The sequence below is a fragment of the Lissotriton vulgaris genome, chromosome 4_1 (genome assembly GCF_964263255.1).
Source record: "Lissotriton vulgaris chromosome 4_1, aLisVul1.2, whole genome shotgun sequence".
Classification (NCBI taxonomy): domain Eukaryota; kingdom Metazoa; phylum Chordata; class Amphibia; order Caudata; family Salamandridae; genus Lissotriton; species Lissotriton vulgaris.
The window spans coordinates 1298239157-1298257983 of record NC_141691.1 but is presented as its reverse complement, the minus strand read 5'-3'; the positions used below and the strand labels follow the sequence as shown (position 1 = coordinate 1298257983).

General features: G+C 46.7%; 1 protein-coding gene across 1 annotated transcript in view; it reads left to right on the top strand.

Annotated features, from left to right (window-relative positions):
- Nucleotides 1–214: 214 nt before the first annotated feature.
- LOC147723151 (uncharacterized) overlaps nt 215–18827 on the top strand; it is a 110624-nt gene continuing 92011 nt past the window's right edge. The window contains exon 1 of the mRNA XM_086965542.1: nt 215–352. The gene's annotated coding sequence lies outside the window, so the exon portion shown is untranslated. The remainder of the gene's footprint in view (nt 353–18827) is intronic.

Sequence of the window (18827 nt, the reverse complement as noted above, 5' to 3'; positions counted from 1 at the left end):
CACTTCGCAACCGAACGTTGTCACTTGTTTATTAGTAAACGCGGTCCTTTTTGCACACTGTTTTGAAGACAAAAAAATACCACCACAAATCCAGTATGAGTCACAGCTTGTCCGACCGCACAGAAGATGGGGCCCGCCCTGAGTAACCCCCACCTAACCATGGAATGCATCACCGTGGGGCGGCACCCTCCGAACCGGTTTTTGGGCAGACCTTAAAGGGTGTGGCCAGATCCCCAGCGATAAACGTGAGTGAGCCGTCTAAGTTTCCTTGCGGAGCTCGCGCTGCACGGATCATCCTCCAGGCCTCCCCACGGCGGCTCCAGATACGGTGAAAGCAACTCCGCAGCGGCAGGTATGTGACAGCCGCCCCCCGAGGCTGAGGTGGGGTATACCCCAGGACAGAAGTACGGTAGAGTTCACCCCCCTGGGTGGAGGGGGAGAGCACAGGGAGACTTGGCAAAATGACATTCTCTCATTTACCTATCTCCTCACACAATGTTATCTTTACGATTTCGCTTGTTTTGAGGGAGAAAGGGGTGCTTTAAAACCTATAGGATTACGATATAGTCTTCTTTCTATTTGCATTCTTGACAACTCTGGGACTAAAAGAGGTAGTATTGTTATTATTTATTAACTTTTTTCCCAAGAAGGTGATTCCCACACTATCGGCCATACCAGTGATCATGGCCAAACTCCCGAATGTCACTTCTGGTGTCCTCTATTTGCCCACATTCAGTGGCCCCAAAGCACCCATCGCTGCTCATGTCAATGCATGGGCCACCAATGCAGTGCCCCTCGTATATGCTGCATCACTGCGGTACAGTGCCCCGCCTCCTCGTGTACACTTAGGGTGCACAGGGAAGGAGGCATATTGGGGCATTTCCACTGGTGGGATTTCATATGTTTTTAAGAAGGCCTCCTCTATCTTTGACCTCTTCCTTCATTCTCACCTTTCATTTTCCCTTTATCTTCTCGCTCTCTTTGCCGTGATCTCCACTTCCGACCTCTGTTTTCCTCTCCATGCCGTTTTTGTTCTTTTTGCCTGTCCCTCTCTTCTTTCCTCTCTCTTAATAATAATAATAATAATATTATTATTATTAAAATGTTTAGAGCGCGAACAATGGCCCGTGGGCGTCTCGGCGCTACGATATCTGCAAAATTTAACCAATGAGGGGAAAAGTGGGTCTACTGATTAAAAAGCCAGGTCTTGAGTTGTTTGCGTAAAGACCAAAGTGAACGGCTTGATTTGTTCGAGGCAGGCAGAGTATTCCATAGTTTGGGGGCTGACACAAGAAATGTTCTATCTCCCCATAAAACAGATTTGCTGCGAGGAACCACGAGATCATTTAGACTGGAGGAACGTAAGGTTCTTGAAGGACCAGTAAGGAATCAAATTTTGAATGAAGAAAGCAGGTCCCATGTTGTGCAAGGCCTTGAACACTATACAGAGAGCTTTGAATGTTATCCTATTCCTGATAGGTAGCCACCCTTCGCTTCTCTCAGACACTTCAGGTAGCCCATGTCATCTGTATGCAGTGCATGCTTTGCAGTTTTATGTCTCTCCTCCCAGACAGCATACACTGTTACAAGGCCTGTTGCTCCGTTTACACTGAGCTTAGCGACAACCGGTTGATTATCATTGGTTGGCTTTGTCACTCATTTGCTTGCTTGTCATTCATTAGATTGTGTTGGTTTCCGTAGTCTCATGTGTCTAGCTGTCTCCCTCTTGTACGTTTCTCACCCCCCCCCTTGCTCTTTCTCACCTGTGTGCTGCTCACCCTCGTGTGCCTCCCCAGCCCTGCATTGCTTTCTCGCCCATGTGCTTCACCCACCCTGAGCGCTACACTGCACTTGCCAATGTGATCCTCTCCTCCTGTGCTCCATGTTGCTTCTCAGGGCCGGACTGGGAAGCCAAAGCTGCCCTGGTAATTTTGTAGGACCATCAGGTCCTCCCCACCCCAGGGCGGGGTTGCAAGTGTAAAACACTGCTGCTTTTGTTACTGGGGGACGATTCTGCTGCACCTGAAAACCGAAGGTATTCTTCGAGCCTCCTGGGAAAACGCCCGATGCCTGCTCTACTGCCAGCCTCGCCCTTTTGCTTCTGCCCGCCCACCTGCGGCCTCCATGTTACATCCTCCCTCACCTGCCATTTTGCTTCCTCCATTATCGCCCTCGTTCCATCCCTCACATTTGTCCACAAGGAAGGCAAGGTTAGGGTGTTCTTTGCTACAGATGGGAGCTTTTGCGGTGTTCAGTGGGAAAGAAACGTTGTGTTGTGGCAAACGAACCACTGGGACTGCAGTGTTTTGGGGAGGGAATTAACGCCGTGTATCAAAAAACGGTTCTTAGCTTTTCTGAACCTCCCAAGCTGGTGTGGCTTTACAGACCCAGTGTGGCGTGGCAAACTAAATAATTCGGAAGGTGTGAATATGTAGCTTCCTTACCTGCTGCTAGAACAACCCCAAGAAGACTGCGGCTGTAGCACCCAGACTGCCACCTCTTTCAGGGCTGCCAGGTTTGCTGTTTGCTTTTGAGTGACGCTTCTGCCTTTGGAATGCGATTGTGTGAAAATGTTCCTGTCCAAGTTTCAAAGCTTTATTCGACGTTTGTCATAAAAGCATTCTCCTAGCCCTAATACAATACAATAAATACTACAGATAAAATACTTTCTAAAATACATATTAAACATTGACAGTCGAATAAAATACATATTAAAATACAAAAAGATTTTCACAATTCATAAAAAGTATTTTTAAAAATAGCAATTCATGTGACGGAATAGTGGAAAAGTAATAGACATAATTCATTTTGTTGTAATTGACATTAGCGAGCGAGTACGGATTGCCCATGCAAGGAATTTTGCTACAGCAACCACAAACGGTATGGAACAATCGGATTCTAGTATCCTGAGGGCTACCGATTGGCTACGGGTGCCCATGTTTAGGCACACTGGCTTTAGCCATTTGCGCCTAGGGCTAGTGTACAATGGGCAACAGAACAACAAATGGGAAATGTGCTCTATTTGATCCTTGCAATGGTAACAATGTTCATCCCATGCTGAAGACCAGTGTTTCTTAAAAGCATTCACTGGTAATGTTCCGATACGAAATTGGAAATATAGTTTCCTATCATGCGGTCGTTCAATTACGTCCCAAAATAGTTCGCATGACGGGTAAATTTTTATATCCAAAAATCGAGTTAAGTTTTGGTTGGGATCCATTACAAAACATTGTTAGGTACACCATTTCCCAGTATAGTTCTTTCAGCTTTGCTTTCGAGGGAAAACTAGCCACATCATTAGTATCCCATAGATGTTCCAATTTCAGCTTTACAAGAAGTCCCCGTAATTCCTTTAGCCATGGGATGCAATGAAAACGATCGAACTTGACAACATCTGTCAGGGCTGCAGCATAGTGACTTAATTCAGGGGTCACCATCAGACGTCTCCAATATAAAAGAGGGCGTAGCCTAGCTATGTCCTCTATATTTTTCCTGCCAAGATCCAATTTTAGAGGAGATGTGGGTGTGCTTTGTGGGACCATTACAAGCCCTCGCAAAAATCTATTAAATGTTCCTGTCCTGTATGTGACACGCTGAGAGACAGTTAATTACTGTGGCTTAAACTGCTCTACTTGTTCTTGGATATATCCCACAAGTATGGGAATACAAGACCATGTTCAAACCTCCATGAACGCCCCTCTTCAATCTGGTTCCGCTTCATAGGGTTCAGTGCAAAGCCTTTGCTTCTGGCCTTCTCCAACATGAACCACCCAGAGGCCTCTCTTTAAACGCAGTACAGATCTGCATCCAGTATCCTGTTTCCCCTTAAACACTCCACCCAACCAGGGCCGGCCATTAGCAGGTGCGTCCCAAAGTTGGATTTGCCCAGGGCGCTCTCTGCTCAAATGCCTGGCCTTCAGCCGGCCTTATTTATATCCACCACTTTCAACATATTACAGGCAGAGTTCCAATACCAGTACATCACTGCCAATTAATTGACCTGGGCGGCAAGGCCAACCATGAAAGGCGCAGCCAGACCTGGCATTTTTCTAACATGTTTAGCTAACTTTTTAAATAAATACCTGTGTGTGTGTGTGTGTGCGTATATGGGTACGAAGGGAAATCTGAAATGGCAAGCTGCAAATTGCGAAATGATGTTGGGATAAAAGCCAGGGCTGGCTGAAGGTCTTGCATTACAAGGGTCGTTTGGCTTCAGTGCCAGCTTGTCCCTGTGACACGCCCCTTTTTTCCAGCTCCCCAAATTAACCTTTTCTATCCTCCAATACTGTTTCTGTTCAACTGAACAGCACTCGTTTGCGCTGATCCATAAAACAGTGCCATAAACGTAATGTAACATTAAAATAAGTGTAGTCTCCTAATACTATAAGAAGGGATTTCATGTTGACCTTTACAAGGGTCAAAACGTATTTTGAATAATTCCGAGACAAAATTATAAATGTTTTCAGGTTTCTTAACAGCAGAAGGACCGTTCAGTCCGAGTGAAGACGCCGAGCAACTCTTAGCCGACTGTACTTGCATCCTCGGATTTAGGGGCATATACTTATTGTGATTAAAATGAAACTTAAAATACCATGATACAGAGAGGCGTTGAATAAAAAGCCAAGACTTGCTCAAAGTCACTGAACATGGCCTGTGGCAACTTGGTAGAACGGTCACACAAAGGAATGTGTTTTTCTTATTTTGAAACAGTTAAAATGTTACTTTATGTTTTTTCCTATTCGAGCAAAAAGTACGCTTTCCCGGGTTACATAAAAGGACGCCCAGTCTCCTTCGGTCTGTGCCATCTGATTTCAGCTGCAACGTAGGGCGCTACCCTTCAGCGCCTTGCATAGATCGATGTAGTAATCGCTACATAACTGTTGCAATATAATATATGGCAGTTGCAGGAGACGGCTGTCTTGAACGGATAGCTGGCTGCCGTCCGACATGATGTTTCTGTCCTCGACTTCACAGGGCACAATTGTAAGGACAAGTAGTGGAGGAGCTAGTTGTATGCAAATCATAATGACATCGCATCACGCGAAGTGATGTTATTCCCTTGTAACTTTCACTTAAAAGATCACGGGCCTTTTAAAAAAAAAAAAAAAAAAAAAAGACGTTCACAAAATATTTTTTTCTACATATTAATTTGTGATTAGGGTCAGAAATGTCTGAAAGTGACTATTTCTAAACAGACATGTGGGACTTGGAAAATGCCTAGGTACGGTCATTAAATATTGTTTTCCTTTTGATGTTCTTTATCCAGCCCCTAAGCATCTGTTGTAGACAAACAAGCCCTCCTGCTGCCATCCCTGGCTCTGCTTGTGTGCTGCCTCTTGTCATAGCATGGGAGCAGGGCTGGCTATGATGGGTACTGATCGGGCAGACCTCAATATTAAATGCAAATAAAGATTTATTATTGGACGCATACTGAAGATTCATAAAACAACAAAAAAAGACAGAAGTGTGTGTACTTGTTATCAATCGGCGGCCTCAGGTTATCAGCACCTGATTGGCTAGTCGGGCTGTTAAGCTTTGTAATGGAGTCTGCTGGGCCAGCCTCCAATGACTGTTGAGCCCAGGCACCAGGCTGCAGTAATGAAGAATGCGCACACATTGATATCGGGTATGGGACTGGACCATGAGCTGTCCTAGCCCCTTTTCTTTATATCCTCCGGCGATTGGGTTGTGTGAGGGCTGGGGTCGTCGCAAGGAGCTGAGTGGCTCACTACATCCCACCCAATTCACAGCCAGTCCCCTTTTGATCGTTGTGTGGCACAGTCTTGAGCAGTTGGCCTGCAGATGGATTCGGGCGTAGGTCATATCTGTAGTTCCGGGCTGTCTCTGGAGTATCCCGGACCCTTGGGTTGCTGTCTTTCTTGGAAACAGGATTTGGAGGGCGAAGGGGCACATAATCAATCCCACTTCTCTGATGGCGTGGCTCCCCCAGGACCCCCTCCCATTGTTCAGCCCCATTACTGTGTGTCTCCTTCCAGGCCCACTTGTGTCCTTAGTCTTAACTTTCTTGAACCAGATTATGTTCTAGGCCCCTGTCTCAAGGCCCCAATGGGCTGATGCTAAGGTGCTGTCACTGTTCAGTCTCTCTCATACGGGGTGTGGAACTTCCACCCCAATTGCTGATCATGGATCAATACCTGGTCCTGACTCGGGAGCTTGGGCTTTCTAGTATCTGCTTGCCTTGTCAGTGTTCTTCCTCCTTCAGTTTCCAATGTTGGCTGGGTTGAATGCTGGTGCTCACCATCCGAGGCTTGTGGGGATGGTGTGGCAACCAGCTCCCTTCACATCTGGGTCCATGATGAGCACTGCGTTGAGAGGTGCTCCTGCATACACGCAGGAACCTTGCATGCTCTCTTCTAAATTGGACCCTTCATCTACTGACAAACTCATGGCTTTGTTTAGTGTGTGCATAAGTCGTTCGATATTGCTGTTGACTTAGGGCCACTGAGGTTTTGTTTTCCTCTGTTGGACTCCAAGGCATGCAAGAAACTCCTTGAACTCTATCCCTGGGATGGATGGCCCAATGTCTGTATGTTATTCCTCTGGGATGCCAAGCATTGAACAGGCCTTCTCAAGGAGGGAGCTCACCTTGGAGATTCTGATCGACGGTTGGCTCCATCACCGGGTACTCTCCGAGCATCTGTCAACCAGTACCATTGTCAGACACCCAAAAGGGAAGCTTCTGCAGTCAATTCTGTTTGTCCATGATGCGTTGCAGCCTTCTTCTGTGGTCACATGTGATGGTACCCTGGCTCCACTTGTCAATTCAGACCATGCAGTTCTTCACAATGTCATTGAGTGCTGCATCGAGTCTTAGGAACCACACCTTTTCTCTCTAGCTGGCCTTTATCTTTTCCACTCCCTGATGGCTGGTATGCGCTAACTCAACAACTGCTACACAGCACTACCAATACGACAATGCTGTAACCTCATAGAAGTAGCCTATCTGGGGCCAAACAGCTCATTTCACACTCTACAAATCTGGGACAAACACTCCTTGTTAGCGAGTATCCATCAAGTGGCATCTCTCGTAAGGTTTTCCACATCCTTCTTTGGTGGGTGCTGATGGCCTTTTGGACTTCTTTGTCGTCTTATGGGGCTTGGCTGATCTCCTGCATGTTAACCTCTTCAATGCTTATGACGAGCGCAGCTCGTCATGAGGCACAGTGGAGCTGTGCTCATGACTAGCTGAGCTCGTCATAACGGCCGCGGAACGCCCAAGCGGGGCTAATTCTCCTCCTGTGCGGGGCGTTCCATTGAGTGGGCGGAGTCATAAAGAGCTGAGCTCGTCACGAGCAGTGCGGCCCCCTCCGGCCCCCCTCCATCACACACACACACACCGCAGGGGAATTAGCCCAGCGGCGAAGGGGTTAAGTGCCTTCGGGCATGCGTTCCAACTTGCCATCCACAGTTAACCTTTATTTCAGAGTCTGGTGTTCTTTCCTGTCCCCTGGACAGGTGGGTGTTGAGACAATAAGTCATAGGAGTTCTTTGCCCCATGATGATATGCAATTGAGAACCTGTATTGCTGTAGTTGCACCACCCACCTTTCAAGAAGGAGGTAGTGGTGCAGTCCCTCCAAACTATGTAACCAAAGGTTGGTGTCTGTGATTGCTTTGAACTTGAGTCCACACAGATGCAGTTGAAAGTGCTTACATCCCCATTTTATTGCCAGGGCCTCTTTCAATCTGTGCTTAGTCTGTTTTGGTGAGTGTCCTGCCGGCAAATGCGAGGTGGGAGCCCACTTGCTTGGCTCTCTCTCTTGTTGCCCTGCCGAAGTCTCACCGGGCTGGCATCGGCGACCAGTTCGGTCATAATTTTGGGGTCTAAACAGGTCATTATAGCATCGTCGAGCAGGGCTGGCTTGATTTAGAGTGCCTCAACGTTCTTCTGGCGCAAAATCAACTACACATCCGTCTTCGTCAGGGCCTGAAGCGCCTCCTGAAAGCGTTGTGAGACTTAGAATGAAAAGCTTGCAGTACATAGCCATGCATAGGAAGCTGCGCACCTCCGTCGCATTGTAACAAGTCTGGGTCTGTTGGATTGCTTCTAACTTCCTAGGATTCACCATGAGCCCGTCCTTGGTGAATACATATCTAAAATAACCTCAATCTGTGATTCAAAGAATGAGCATTTCTCACAGTGCAGGGTGAGGCAGTGGTTACTGAGTCACCGCAGCACTGCTCGTCTGCAGTGGTGCAAGTCATTGAGGATGGATGAAAAGGTGAGGCGAATATCGTACGGGAAATTCATCAGCCCTTGCAGGCTAGAGAGGGTTTCTCGAACGTTGTTTTGAAACCCCTCTGCTGCTGACGATATTCCAAAGTTCAGCTGCTTGTACTGCCTTGAACCTAGGTTTGTCGAAGGTTGTAATGTAGCTGCTGTCGGGGTTTAGCAGCGGCTGCTGGTACCCAGAACTAAGGTCCAGTTTGGAGAACCATTAGGGACTATTGAGGTCTGCAATGATATCTTCCATGGTGGGGATGATATACCTCTCCCTCTTGATTGCTCGATTTGGGGAAGCACATATCCATGATCTCCTTTGGCTGCTTGAGCCTCTCTGCGCTGTATATTGGAGAGACCCATGGAGTGGGGCTGCATACCTTCTCAGTGACGTGAAGGGAATATATGATGACATTCCGCATTCAAAAATCCTGCATACCATGACTCCGCATTATTTACAGTGTACATATGTATATAAGTAAATAAATATTTTACATTTATATTTGTTTTAAAATAATTTTAAAAAAGAAATGTGTGTATATATATATATATATATATATATATATATATATATATTTTTTTTTAAAAAAAATACACTTAACACCCTAAAAACTAATACCACCCTGCTCCCTTAAAATACCCCAGCACCCCAAAATCCAAACCCACCCTTACTCCTTAAAATACCCCAACACCCTTAAACACTAACCCATCTTAACCCTATAAATATTCAATGTACCCCAAAACCCAAACCTACCCCTGAACCCTAAAAATACCCCTGTACCCCAATACCCATACCTATCCCTTAAATACCCCTGAACCCCAAAAACATATACTCCAACACCCCCAAACTAAAACCATATACTTACCATACACTAAAATGTAAAAAACATGCTTTTACCAATCATGCTTTAACAACGAATTTCGTTGTAAAAGCATGCGTGGTAAAAGCATATAATAATGGCATGCGTTGTAAAATTTTGCGGAGTAACGGTACCTGCGTTATCATGGTATGAGGAGTAAAGGTATGCAGAGTAAAAAATGCGGAGTGACGGTGTTTTACCCGTGAAGGTGATTGAGCTTCTTGAGTTTTTGCTCCACCTGCGGGTGTAGGTGAAATGGTGTTCTCTGGTACCGGAGAGCAATGGACTTTACTGATTAGGTCTATGCACAACTTTACTGGTGGTTCCTTTAAGCATCCCAGCCCTTGGAACAGTTGTGGGAATTGTTTCAGGATGCAGTCCACTTGTAGGGCAAGGACTGTACATGCAAAAATTATTACTTCGAGTCCTACGGCCTTGTCATACTAGCAGCGTCTCTGGCTCTTCATTGGCAATGTGGATCCTGGCCCTTGCTTCTTTTGTAACCATTCAGCACAACCACGAATATCACACCAGATAGTGGGATTGGCTGCTGGCTGCCATATGTATAGGTCTTATTCCTGGTGGGTGATGGTACTGGTTGTGGTTTTAGGCATAATACTGTTCTCTGCTCGTGACATTCATGGGCCACCTCTCCCCTGTGTCAGTGCCTTGACAGTCTTCCCTCTCACCTTTACCTCACATACTAGTTGGGGCCGTTGGCTGCCTTTTGTTGGTGTGGTGTGTCTCAGGAATACATCCACTTCTTCTAAAAGCTCCCCCTCAGGTCCAGTGTGCATCCAGGAGGTGGAGATTTTTGCGCTACACCTATCTTCGTCATCTAGAAAGAGGTTCCTTTGACAGGGTGGTCTTCCCTCTCATTCTTTGAACCATTTTACTAAATTCTACCGCAGTGGGGAAAAGGGCAGATTTTCACAGTTGGGGCAGTTCTTCCCTTGTGCGGGACAGTTTTCCTGCAGGTGGTCTTCCCTTCCACTATTTCTGCATTGGGCCCTGGTGTCGTGGTTGGTTGCACCCACCGGTCTCGGTGTGGGACGCTCCCTATGGTATCGACTGTCTCTGACTTGATGTTTGGCACTTTACCTGATTGGGGCGTAGCTGGGACAGAGTCCAGCACCATCACAGCGGTGTGGGACACCAATAGGTCATGTGAGTATGCGAGGCTCAATGTTCTCAAGATAGATTGCAGTCCTGTTGGGCTGAACATCTTTTGTTTGATCCTCCTCTGTGCACGTGCCTGCCACCTCACGCAAGCGTGCGTAACATGCACCAATGTACTCCTCTTTTTCTGCTGCTGGGCTTGAATTATCTGGAAACATCCGAAATCTGTGTTTAATTGGGGTTTAAGTGCTCCTTTAGCTTCTTTCTAGTCGTTACCAGCCCTGCTACCTGAGAGGTGTTAAGACAACTTGGAGATTTCTTCTCCAGTGTAGTAGAGCAGTAGAGATCTTTTGATGGTCCCATCCATCTCCTGGGTCGCCCTGAAATAGGTGCTATGTCACCTTATCCAGGTCTTCCATCGAGGCCGCGGTATATGTGTCAACCAGTACACTGAATGGCTGTAGTGCTACTAGAAGGTTGTGTGTCCATGCTGCGCTCGCAGGACAGGCTGTTGGAAGCGGGAGGTTAGCCGGACCTAGTATAACATTGGTATTTTGCACTCGGGACGGACTGAGCCTCAAACTATGTGGCGCAGGAGTCCAGCGGTCTACCCCCGTAGTAAGTGTGCAGTCTGGCCCATGTGGTGAGGATGATGAGAGGGAGTTTCCCATTGTCTTACGTTTTGGGTCCCCCTTGTGCACTGTAGTTTTCAGGCCGGCTTCACTGGGCCTCTGTGTGGTGCTGCACTAGGCCCAAGGTGCTGTTGCAGGGAGGAGCCACTAGGGGTGTCTTGTGTCACTGTTTCAGCATGGCGGTTCGGTCGTGTCTCTATGCAAGTCAGGGTGATCAACTGCATCAGAGTCCTTGTGATATACAGCTTCTTTCTCTATTGTTCATTGTCTTCCAAGTTCTTATCACTAATTGATCTGCTCACGGGCAAGGCGGGCCTTCTGCACAGCTGAGTCCTACAGCCCGCAACATCTGAAAGATTTGGGGGGCCCTGGGCCAAACATATTTTTGGTGCCCCGCTCAGATCAGCTTTTAATTTATCATCCAGTTAGTTTCTTCATGACCTCTTTGGGCAGGTCACTGACCGTGCACAGACACACTGGCCCAAAGTCTAATTATGTTGACAGGGATGGTGATGTGTGTTTTCAATATTGTAACACAGCAGCAGCTCACTAATTTTACTGTAAATAATGCCCGTTCCACCCTCCCATTTCTCATATGTGAGATCCTGCTTGGATCAAAAACTTTTTTTATGGATGTTGAATAAAACAAACAACATTTGTCAGCAGAATGTTGGATTAGAGTCTCGCATATTACCCATGTTAAAGGAAAATGCTATTTGCAATGAGCTGGAATTATTCAAGGTCATCAGGGCAAGACTATGTGCAGAACATAGTTATCTCTGATATGCTGGGGCCCAAGCCAGAGCCCACTTTGCCCATGCCTTAAAACGTCTCTGCCCACAGCTCACCTGTGCTCCGTCCAGGCAGCGAGGGTAAGACCGGAGTGAGTCAGGTGCCACCATGCGGCAGACTCCGCCACGGTTGAAGGACATGGGTGTGGTGTAAACACTCAAATTATATGGGTGAACTGTTTATGCAGAAAAAGAAGAAACCAGCCCAAAGTAACTCTGTGAACCCTGCACAGAACATTGAAAGACGGTCGCCTGAATAAGCAGTCCGTTTAAGGCCCAGAGGACTGATGTCGCATGCTGAATCTGGGAATCCTGGTAGCCCAGCTAGCAGTGTAATTCTGTACTCTCCACATTGTTTTTAAAAAGCAAGGAAGGTAGACCTAAATCGACCTCATTGCAGTAATCCACACTACTGCCTCTAAAGGCCAAGACAACCAGATTGTGGCCCTCAGAGGTGGAGCTGGGACATGTTCCTACATAGTTTTTAAGTTGGACATTACAAACCTGCACCACTGTGGAGAATTTGTTACCTATTTAGAGGTGGTCATCAAGCTTCACCTCGAATATCTTTATCGTTTTAAGAGCAATAGGTCTTTGGACCTGAACAACGGGGATCCAGAGATCTGCAGAGTCAACCAATCATTAAAATCTTGGTTGTGTCCTTGTGAAATGTCTACCAACTACGGCCTATCATTCTTTGACTTCCAATATGCATTTCTGGTAGCTTAATTGCACAAATGCAGTCATATCCTGGTATTTTCTGCATTAAGTGTGTAGTTGGAGGTCATGGATGTGGATAAGTCCAGCAAGTGGTGGCACACAAGGTGAGGTCACTGAGCGGATCCCTCAGGGACCCTTCCAGGAAATATTAATGACCTTCAAAGAAAAAAGGGGAAAGGTGATTCTCTAAATATGATTCGAAAGTGACCGATTCAAAACCTGGTCAATCTCATTAAAACCACTGCACCATAAAAGACTGTTTTTGTGAGTGGAGGGGTGGACTAAACCAAAACAGCGCTCTTCTTCCATTGCAGGCTGAGGTGTAGGAATGTGAATGCCCATCTTCTCTCTAGCAGTTGTACGTCAGAAATGGGTATATTTTCACAGTTTGCTTCTTGTCAGCGAAACTCTTAACTTGTCTATTTTGGTGTTGTGCAAAAATATTTTTCTTTTTTAAGAGGGTGGGATGCAGGGGGTGGGATGCAGGGAGTGGCGTAGCAAGGTTAGGTGGTACCCGGTGCCGAAAATTTCTTGTCACCCCCGGCTTGACAAAATGGCAAAAATGTGTTTAAACACATTTTTGACATTTTGTCACCCCCCTCAATGATGACACCCGGGGCGGCCCGCACCCGCCACCCCCCCTTCCTACGCCACTAGATGCAGAGACCTTTTGGATACAATAAAGGTGACTAAGCCACAGTTGTCCAAATGTCCAAACCTTGGTAACCCAATTTTTGGGAAGCTCTCAGTCTAGTAGCATAACCTTGACATCACAGCAGCCCAGCCTCCTATTGCAGTGCCTTAACGTGCACATTCGGCTCAGTAAAGGCATATATGGCCTGTGACACTTTCGTTCCCCACACACCAAGAGGAGCAGAAATGACAAGCGCCAGATATTCATCCAAAAGTACAGAACGCAAATGTGCAAAACTTATGAAAATAAACACAGAAAGGAGCCCGAGATCGCAAAAGCACCGCTCACATTAATTTACAAGGTGCATACCCAAAGCCACTGAAGAGACATCACAATATAGCCCTTCACCTGTATAATGGCAAAATACGTTAGTGCGGATGCAGGACAGCTGTGCAAACTTATTGTCCCAATAGCAACTCGAGTTCACAATGAAAAAGGCATGCCTGCGAGTTAGCAGAATGATCTCACCGATCCCACAGACAACACCACACTCTACAATAAACCTCATAGAACAGACACGTGCCTCTTGCCCACAGGATACAATGACCAATGAATAGACTATATTCCTCAGGACCAATGAGCGACCCACAATCGACTCTACCGCAAAGTCTATTTAAGAACTGACAGTTTCTTACCTGTTAACGTTTCCCTTCAACGTCTTTGGTAGCTGCAACTTCCAATTCTCTGCCAGACAAAACTCACCAGAAACTGGGTCAACAGTAGCTAAAACAATTATGAAAAATAATCCAAGGCGGCGAAAATAGGCTAATGCAACCAAAACTAGAATCAGCCTACTTGACCGGGAAAGTACACAGGAGGGAAAGGCAATGTCCAGCATAGTGCAAGGTTATGCACGTCTTAGAGGGATGGATTTTTAAGGGGAAAGAGACGCCCCGGATGAGGGTCCTGTACATTCAAGACGTACTGCAACCATGTTCGGGGTGCAGGATACGCAGTACTGTATGGGTGAGGCAACACTGCAGATTTATGAGAAGGGGTGGTGCATATGTATAGGGATGTGCATGTGAAGTGCATTGCTGTAACTTACGTGATAAATATTTGAGGCAATGGGGCATCCACACCGAAAACAAAATGCCAAATAGAAGTGGCATAACTCAGAGACCTGCGCCTCTGTTGCGCAAACTCAGAACTGGGCAGGCTGTCACACACCTGAGCCTCGTCCTGCAGCAAAGAACCCGACATGGTATTCCTGTCCTTGCTCTCAGCCCTCTCTACAAAGTAAATTGTGTCCCGGCCATGGAGCCTATCTGCCCTCCAACCGCCCAGTCTTGGGGTCTCGGCTATGCATCCCCTCTCTGCAAATCCACCGCCTGTGCACCCTCCCTCACCTGATTAATGTAAGGCGGCGCTGCATGGGCGGCTCCTCGGGGCCTGGCAGCGGCTTCTTCACTCAGCTCTCCGCAGTGCCGCGGACATAGAGGCGCTCGGCGGGCCGCCATTTTCTCCCTACTCCAGCCGTTCAGGAAGAGGATGCCTTGCGCCGCTACCAACTTCCGGTCCTCAGACACTGTGCATGCAACACCCTGTAGCGTGACTGTATGGGGCACTCGTAGGACTGCGGCCACAACTTTAGGTAAACGGTGAATATTGTGGGACAAATTATTCGCTTACCAACGTAGTGGCTGTTTAAAACAACCATAACGCAACAATAACCGTGCTTACATTAAAATAAAAGATTTTTAAAAGTGAAACCGCCTGTAGGTAATTAAAACAATCAAATATTTCGATGTTTTATGTGCCTAAATGTATCCACAAATATTTCGGCGAAACACACGTAATCGCAAAAACTGTAGTTCGAAGGAGTTAGGCTAAAGAAATGCCACTATTTAGTTATCGTTTGTGATCTTTGGGTACAAGCGAAGTATTTGCTAAGTTTCAAGATGGCCGCTGGCGTTGTTTGAAACGGTCAATGTTTCTCGTATCAAACCAACGACTATGTTTGGAATTAAAGTCTCCCTCGCCCTGCAGTACAATGCAAGCACAGCTCTTCTAGTATCTTTCTGTACGCCACTGCCACATTGCATTTTTTTATTACAAGCAAAGTGCTTGCTACGCCGTACACTGTTCTGCTGTCCCACTTGGACGGGCTCGGCCTAACTTCCTGTTGACGTAAAAGGTTTATTATCTTCTTTATGGGGCCATCTGTTAGATAAGAAACCTTTTACGCCAGCAGTAAGTCGGGGCAGCCAGTCTGAATGGGGTGGCTCTGAAAGAGGAAAGTGTACATCTGAGGACGCTCTTTTCCAATGGCTGGCCACCGTTTAGCTTGAACGGTGACGCCAGCCAATGGGAAAGAGGGGCGGGGATTAAAGCCTGCTAGTGTAACCCACCTAAAAACATAATCTCGCGAGCTCGACTTCGCATGTGCGCAGTGAACGCGAGCTCGACCTAAAAAAGGAAAACCTCAAGTTTTGCTTAATTGTAAGACCGTGATAATAAATAAATTGAAAAACAATATTTAACACTAAATATAAACCATATATTCAAATATATTGTGCTTTATTAAAACATTCACATTATCTCAAAACATGTGTCAAAGCGCAAATGCATAGATTAACAAAACCATGTAATCATTATCACATATACATAAGTACCATCGTTGTATGTATCATTTATATAGTCAAGTCAAGTCATAACATTTATATAGCGCACTACATACCCAGAGGGTTTCAAGGCGCTTGAAGAATGTTAAAAGCTTGTAAAAATTATAGAACTACTGTGTACATGTGCATTTGCACTTTGTCACTTTTTTTTTTAGATACTGTGAATATTCAGGTACTTTGCGTTTTGGCAAAACGCACGTGTTTGCAAAAAAAACTAACAAACGGCTTGCCAATGCACGTTACTGTGTGCATCATCCGTGACGCATTTCATGGGCTTGTATCTAAACATAATCAAGGTTATATTCCGAATTGGATTTTTTTTTTTTGTGTAAATGTATTTATTGGTTTTGCTGCAGATTTGATTCAGGGCCAGTGGTTACTAAGGTTACATCGGTGTTTTTGCACTACTGACAAGGCTCGTCTTAAAGCCTAAATGGGGCATTCGTTTGCTGGGTGAATACATCCTAATGCTAAAGAAAACACACACGGTATCTGCACAAAAGAACGTGGCTCTGCAGCTCATCCGGAGCGCTGCCACCCGTGACCCTCCTAATAGATGTTTGTGTTGCTGTTTACAAGGGTTCTGCAGTTGAAAGACCTGTAGTTAGCATTAGCAAAGTAAACACAATTGGGAGTGCCCGACTGAGCCAAAATACACTGAGCTAGCAGGTTAACAAAACCTTTATTTTTTTTTATATAACGCCGCATGCATGTGAAATGTAGCTGCTCCTAACCGATGACCTTAAAAGTGTAGGCACGCCTGCCAAAGTATTTTATTGTAATTGCATTCTGTAGCGCTTCATACCCTTCACGTGGCGCTAAAACACATTTGCAGGTATGGAGCATGCTGATCTGTGAAAGTGCTATGATGAAGAATGTGGGCCATGTCGGTAGTATGAGATACCGTGGGCGAGTACCAGAATTGTGCTTTTCTCATGTGCATGTCGCTGTATGTAGGTGTGAATCTGAAGAGAAAAGGGTCTGCGGAATAGGACGTGTACGCATTAACAGCAGGTGTGCGAGGGTAGGAATGTGTGAGTGTATTGCGGGCATATGTAGAATGTGTTAGTGCATAGGCATGTGGAGGCGGGGTTGGTGTCATACACGCGTGGAAGACACTCTGGGCCACGACACGGCAAGCGTGTAGCGGAGCCTGTGCATTGGCTGTCGGGAAAAGTGTTAGAATGGATGCTTTCATGAATCCATATATTCACAATCTGTGGGAATGTTGGTGAGCTACGGCTCATGTCAGAAAAATATGGGATTATGGCATAATAAGGCCCTCCATTATGCATGCCTTACAGGGCTGTCTTAGCCGTAACAACAGTTGTCGAGGGCCAGATAAGTCCAGTGTAGGCAGGACACAGATTGACCAGTAATAATTGGTGTGTCTAGCCATGGTTTTTGTCAATCATGTCTGACCAGGTTTGGCAGACGAGCCTTACACAAGAAAATATGGATTTAGGGCCCGATTAAGAGTCTAGCGATCTAAGGTCTCCTGACCGCCCTATTTAGGAGTTGGGCGGTCATACCGCCGCAGCCGCCAGGGAACTGATCTGCGGCGGTGTAGAGGCATCAATATAAGCTTGGCAGGACCGTCGCGATCACGTCAAGCATATTAGGAGTTACCTCTCCTGCAGGGTTTTTATGGTGGTTCCACCCTGGTGCCTCTGCACCCTGTGGATGCACACAGGGGGAGGAGGGTACAACATGTGCCCTCTTGTGTGCATGCACACCTGTTCCTGCACAGCATGGCCTTAACAAGCCATGCCGTGCAGGAACTGTTTTTGGCGTTTCCATTGCGGTGCCTGTTTTTAGAGGCACCGCCGTGGGAATGTCAAAAAAGCCCCCCAGACAGGAGGAAACTCCTTATCTGGCGTGCGGTGCAGCGGCAGGGTGGATCTGGCGCCTCCCCGCCAAAGTCATAATTCAGCCCTTAGAGGCAGCACTCCAGAACCTGTGAACATCAGAAGCCAAGGATGGTCAGATACTTCAGAAATCATGCGGGCTACTCTTAACGCTGGTGACACTAACCACCAGTGTTTTTAACTGTATCATTAAGTTCAGGCAAGGCTTAATTGACTAACTGCAGCATTAGATGTGCAGTAAATTACATTTCATGCCAGTGCTGACCCTCCACATTACGTGGGCAGACCAGGAACACATTTAATAACAAGTGGGTCTGTAGTAGCTGAGCGTAGGACTGACTCTGGGACAATCCTTGCAAAACCCCGGGAGATTGTCAGGGAGTTCGCAGAACACTTTCAAAAAGTGTACAGCAGGGGATCCGAATGCTCGGAAGAAGACTCAATTGCCCTACTGGCTGACATCCGGTTGCCTACCCTCTCAGATGATGAGCGAGAGAATCTGGAGGCGCCATTCACTACGAAGGAACTGACTAGGGCCATCTATGACCTCTGGCCTGGAAAGGCCCTCTGGCCCAATGGTCTTCTGATTGAGCTCTACAAGCTAAAGTCTGACAGCCTGAGCCAGCATCTAAAACACATGTTTGAGACATGCAGGGAGCAGGGTATACTACCGAGGCCATTCCTAGGGAAGGAAAACCGAAATAATTACGTACCTCCTATAGGCCAATATCACTATTAAATGCTGTGCGGAAAATCCTGGCGAAAGTACTCGCTAACAGGCTCAATTCAGAAAAGGGGGTGGTGATGGACAGAGTATCTGAATTAAACAGACCACTCCTACCCAGTCCAAAGATCAGGGCTTGATCCATCACCGTTTTTTAGCTCACTGCACCATCCCAGCTCAGAACCTGGCTACATGCAAATTAGTCTGTCCCTGGCCCAGTGCATCATGGGAACAGGGCAGACCAAACTACCAAGCCAATTCTTATACTGGAAAGGAAACAAGCTTCCGGGGACCGGTTTCTGGCATTACAGCCGTCTTCGGCCCGGCTTGCTTGAATCCTGATGGTGCAGTGAGCAAGGGACTCACATCTGAGCATACCCTTCCAGTACTCAACACACTGGTCCACCTGGATCAATCGGGCTTTTTTCCCCACCGCAACACGGCGCTCAACCTGTTCCGTCTCCACGGAGTATTAGGACGCTGCCACACGATTCAAGAAGATGCGGTGGTGGTATCTTTGGACGGCGCAATGGCATTCGATACCCTCGAGTTGC